This window comes from Dioscorea cayenensis, chromosome 19, assembly GCF_009730915.1.
Source record: "Dioscorea cayenensis subsp. rotundata cultivar TDr96_F1 chromosome 19, TDr96_F1_v2_PseudoChromosome.rev07_lg8_w22 25.fasta, whole genome shotgun sequence".
Taxonomy (NCBI): Eukaryota; Viridiplantae; Streptophyta; class Magnoliopsida; order Dioscoreales; family Dioscoreaceae; genus Dioscorea; species Dioscorea cayenensis.
The window spans coordinates 8,734,914-8,740,918 of NC_052489.1; the positions used below are offsets into that span (position 1 = coordinate 8,734,914).

The 6,005-nt window shown below is 44.8% G+C and overlaps 1 non-coding gene across 1 annotated transcript; it reads left to right on the forward strand.

The window, feature by feature from the left end:
- Positions 1–5,572: 5,572 nt before the first annotated feature.
- On the forward strand, positions 5,573–5,679 carry LOC120251000. The gene has a single exon (XR_005533325.1). It is a non-coding gene; the product is annotated as a small nucleolar RNA R71 (small nucleolar RNA).
- The last annotated feature ends 326 nt before the right edge of the window (positions 5,680–6,005 follow it).

Here is a 6,005-nt window from a genome sequence, read left to right on the forward strand (position 1 = left end):
GGCTTAAGACGGTGAAAACATGCATACTGGGGGTGGCTTCTCTACCGCAGGAGGTGCCTCAGTCTCCATCGGTGTTGGCTGGGGCTCGGGGGCGGCTGAGAAGCCTCAGCATCATTACCCTCATACTCGACTATCTCTAGAGCAGGTGTAATCAAAGCATATACTCCGGACTGGACCATGTGAACCATCCCCATCAGCCTCATCATCTCTATGCCCAGGGGAGTAGGTATACTCGCCTTCTCGGACCCTCGAATCGTTTCCAGGAGACCCATACTCATAACTAGTCTCGTAATATAGGGGCCCGAGAATATTACTCCTAATCTAACATATTGTCCCTGATGTGGTATATACTCTGCCAGGATGTGTCCAAGGTGGATGGGCGTGCCCTGAACCATCGAGTAGAGATATAGTAGCTCCTGCCGGCTCAAGACGCTGGTAATTCACCGACCTGCTCATAATGGCAAGCAAGTATCGATATGCAGGTCAAGAAAGGCATGTGGCCTTGGAAACCCTGGGCTCATACTAGCCCTCGCCGTATAACACTGCATACGCTCTCTACGAGGTCAAGGTGCCAGGATAATCTGTCGGTAGTTGACCATACTCCTAAGTGTCTGTACATGCCTAATTGATCGCCCACAACTGTACGGGATCGCCAAGTAATACCTTGTGAGTGGCACAGGGGTCGTAGTATTCCACGGGGCCAAGGAAGTATTATTACTCACTCTTCACCTATTATCTAGCCTACAATTCTTAGTATGAAGAACAAATGAAATAAAATAAAATAAACTAACTAATCTATGGCCAGGTAACTAGCACACAAATGTAAATAAACAAGGGAGTATCAAGCATGAGAAGGTAGTGTTTGGACAAGGAATCCACCTAGGGTTGTCATTAAGTCCCGAACTAGGATGAGTTAAAGGTGCATTGATGATAATTGAGACCAAGAGACCTTGTGAGTAGATTGGCCCCAATCTCTTGGTGACTAACCCCTGATCCCATATGAATGTCAATCGGAATCTCTTCCTGATTAACACACCTATGATCGCATTAAGTTCTTGGAGTTCTCTAATAGGAGTAAACCTACTATCCTTCGGCTTAAACCTAGCAATGGAGGGCTACCAACACCCGATCTCTCGGTGTGTAGGAACAAGTATCCCCTTTTCAATCTCACCTAGATCTAGTACACGTGAGTAGGTCACATCTACGCATACAACTCATAGTAGAATTATGGATCTCTCCATACATATAATTCTAGACATGAAAGCATGAAAGATTGAATCTCAAACAACCATCAAAATCAATGAAGAACAACATTCCAAGTTCATACACAAGATTAGCCATAGGGTTCATCCAAATCCAAACACAACAATGAGTTAATCCCTCATGACAAGGGACACTTAAACAACATACAAGGAAAAGAAAGACAATAAAGAAGCAAGAAAACCCCCTCTACGGTCTTGATCCCCTTGAATCGATGAATCCTTGAATGGTGATGTAATGGTGTCTTAGATCTTCACTCCAACTCCTTCTCCTATGCTCCTCTCCCTTTTGGTGATGATGCGTGCTCGTTTCTCCTAAGGATCATCACCGGGGGATGGCCGGAAGGCCTCATGATTGTGTGGTGGCGGCGGCCCAAGAGGTCAAGAAGAAGTCTCCTCCAAAAGTCCTCCAAGATCCCTAATATACCCTCCAAATGGCCTCCATCCCGAGTGCCACGCCACTCGCTATGGAGCTTAACATTGACACTATTTGGGGTAGGCAAACTCCATCAAGTAAATATCTTCTATTATAGCTACAGTGATCATCCCAGGCTCCATACCTGGCACCATTGAGGCCGTATGCCATGATTAGATTCCTGACTCAAAAACTCCCCAGGTGCTACAGTGGATGCTCATGCTATGGTGATGCCCAAATGCTCTAAACTGAATTGCGTTAAGGCTGTCGAGTCTCTCATAAGATCTATCAAACTCAAATGATGACAGAACTTCCAGAGTAAGCGCACGAATGGCTGGCTCCCTAATCTATAGTAATTGCCTCCAACCACCCAAAGAAACGAGATCCTCAAACTCATCCGCTAACTCATCTCCCTGCTATAAGTCCCGCAATATGCTTGTATCTGGGAAGCGAGTCTGTCCAAATTGAAGCTTTGATAAATGCCCAAACCGAGCCTGATGCTCGGGAAAAGCGAACTCAGTGCTCTCTGTCTCAGGGGACTGCTCTTTGGGATGTTTGTTGGCTGCAATCTTAGTCGTAGGTGCCATATCTATAAGAATTAAAAAGAAATCGATTAAATTGGCTAACAGGAACAATGTTGTAGGAATCCACATGCCCCTGTGGAAATTCCACACGCCCGTGTGGATCCATGGGGTGTGAAGAAACGTATGGGCGCACTCTAAAAACTCACAAATACAACATTATACCACTTTTAATTTCTTTCTAGGCATACATACCCCTTCTAATTGTGGAAATGAAGCAACATACACTAGTGTCGTCGATTAAAATCAAGAATTAACCAAAAAAAGAAAGGAAAAGGGTTTACCAATGAGCTGAAGATGAAACTTTCAAAATCGGTAGAAAAATCGAGTAAAACTCCTCAAAATCAACTGTCGAGGTCGGGAAAAGTGTTAGGAGTGTTCTCGAAGTAACTTGAGTTGTGAGGATGAAGAAGAGTGGAAAGATTTTTAAAGAAAATCCACAGCTCTTGCGTTCATGCTCATTCACACGGGCGTGCGGAAATGACCCACGCCAGTGCGCCTCCACAGAGGAGATTCACAGGGGCAGATGCACGCCCCTGTGCACTCTACAGAAAACACTCAAGTCTCTTTGAACGCATACACACGGGCGTGCGGAAAATACCCACGCCCATGTGCCCGACCCACAGGGGTATCCCCACACCCCTGTGGCTTCTCCGTCCAACCCGAGAAAACTCTAAGTCTTTCACACGCCCGTGCGAAAATTGCCCATGGCCGTGGACATGTACAGGGCCAGTTCACAGGGCCACTCGCATGCCCCTGTGTATTCTCAGGATGGAAGAGAGCTCCTCTGCAGAGATCCACACGAGCATATGGAAATTACCCGTGTTTGTGTGTTTATCATAGGGTCATCTACAAAGTCAAGTCCACGCCCTTGTGTCACCTCGGGAAAAATCTATAAGTCTCTACAGGAATACACACGCCCGTGCGGAAATTACCCATGGCCATCTGAATATTATAAGGTCATTCACAGGGGCGAGTCCATGTCCCTGTGCCTTCTCTGTATGAGCTCTTAGTAGAGACCCACATGTGTGTGGAAATTCCACACACCCGTGGATTTTCTCTGTATGCTTTGGAAAACTCTACAGGCTCTACAAAAAATTCCTGAACATGCAAACATACTCAGAGCCTGCCTTATCATGCAAAATATACCAGAGAAAAACACGAAACTGGCTCAAACGACCAACAACTTCACCATAGACACTAAAGCACATGATAACACCAACTCATCCACAATAAAATCACAGTAATGCATCAAAACACATAGACCCCAACACTCAACATTTTACTCATACAAACACTAAACTAACAACTAACAAAATAGTAGGTGCTTGGGTTGCCTCCCAAGAAGCGCTTGTTTAACGTCACTTACCTTGACGTACCTTGTCTTACCTCATGGGGGCTCATATATGAAGGTTTCCCTCATACCCATGACTTGGAAGCATGATGAACATAACCTCGTGAAGGTAGAAGGAGAGTTGTCGAGCTTGGTACCACTAAACAAGGGTTTATCCACCTTATTCTGTTCTTGCACATCCCCAATAGCCTTGGAGCATTTCTTGTGGCGTCATCTCGTCCACTTTATCTTTCAGAGCACCTTCTTCATGGTCCCGGGAGTAGATGGTACTTTCTCTTCTAGACTAAGCATCATTACTTCTTTGCTATCCACCTATTGGTCTAGCAACCCCTCGTATGGGTCCGGATTCAACATTTACTGCACATATTCATTGATTAGTTCATCATTAGTGTCAAGAAAATATAAAGTATCATCAAAGTCAAGAGAATGTCGCATGGCTTCAGCGAGGTGGTATGTGAGCTTGTCATCTCCAACCCTCAGTGTCAACTCCCCGCCATCCATGTCAATCAATGCCTTGGAAGTGCATAAGAATGGCCTCCCAAGTATCAAAGGAACATCTGCATCGTCATCGACATCCAACACTATGAAATCCACAGGAAATATGTACTTGTCCACCTTGACAAACGCATATTCAATGATGCCCCTCGGATGTCTCACCTTTTGGTCCGCCAATTGCAAAGTCATCCGAGTGGGCCTAGGCTTTCCTAAGCCTAACTTTTGAGAGAAAGAGTAAGGCATGACATTGATACTGGCCCCTGAGTTTGCCAATGCCATCTCGTCACCCAAGTTGATAATGTTGCACGGGATAATGAAACTTCCCGGGTCTTTCTTCTTGTTCGACATATTCTTTTGCAAAACTGGCAAACAAGAGGCATCTAAGATCACCGATGCACTCTCTTCTAACTTTCTCTTGTTGGGCAACAAATCTTTTAAGAACTTCGCATACCTAGGCATTTGGGATAATGCCTCAACAAAAGGAATGTTTATGTGTAATTGCTTAAACAAACCTAAAAATTTCTTGTACTGTTCATCATTTTTTTCTTTCTTCAATCTTGAAGGATAAGGGATTCTTGGTTTGTAAGGTGGGGGTGCCACAACTTTTTCTTTCTTATGTCTTTCCTCAACCTCCACGACCTCCGGTGCCTCAATATTGTTCTTCTCACTAGGATGTTTGCCCTCCGCCTCACGACCACTTCTCAAAGTGATCACCTTCACATGTTCGCGTGGGTTGGTTTCAGTATTACTAGGTAAACTACCTTGTTGTCTCTCTGATAGAGACTTCACAATTTGCCCTACTTGACTTTATAGGTTGTGCAATGAAGTAGTGTGGTTGCGAAGTGTAGCCTCGACCGATTGGAACCGTGTATCCGATGATTGCACAAATCTGGTCAAGGCCTTTTCTAAGTCGATCATCTGGGTCTCCAAACCCGAAACTCTATTTTCCATGTTCGGGGCTCGTTGTTGTTGGAAACCCAGTTGTGCTACAGCCTTTTTCTTCCCTTTGTTACTCCATGAGAAATTTGGGTGATTCCGCCACCTCTGGTTGTAGGTGTTGCTATAAGGATTGCCTTGGTTACGCATTGCATTACCCACATAGTCAACTTGCTCAATGGAGGGTGTACCACCAACGGCTATCGGGTAATCGGATGGTGCATATCCTCCCCCACATCCATCACAATTCATTATGGCCGCCAATCTAGGAGAAGTTAGAGTGTCTAACTTCTTACTCAATGCCTCCACTTGGGCCGCCAATGATGTAACCGCATCGATCTCATGGATACCGGTCACTTTTTTTTTCTCCCTAGCATTCCATTAGTAGTTGTTCAACCCTATTTCTTCAATTAATTGCCGAGCTTCTTTGGGGGTCTTGCTACGTAAGGTACCTCTTGCCGCTGCATTAAGTAACTGTCTTGTACTTGGGTTTAAACCATTGTAAAAAGTTTGAATGATCATCCACTCTGGAAACCCATGTCGAGGACAATTTTGCAGGAGTTCCTTGAACCTTTCCCATGTCTCAAATAGAGACTCCAATTCCATTTGCATAAAGGATGAGATCTCATTCCTAAGCTTTACAAATTTTCCGGGAGGAAAATAATGGGTAAGGAAAGCTTCTACCACTGCTTCGCTCTAGGTATGAAATCTCTTCCCATGCAGTGATCGATGCTCTAGGTAATGAGTGTAGCCACTGCTTCGCTCTCCCCTTTAAGGAAAATGGGAAGGTTCTTAACTTGATGGCATCATCATTAACACCATTGATCTTGAGCATATCACACACTTCCAAGAAATTCTCTATGTGACTGTTTGGATCCTCATCGGCCAAACCATTGAACTGTGCGGACTACTGTAACATGTGGATGAATGCCGTCTTTAGCTAAAATTTTGAGCTATGATTGGGG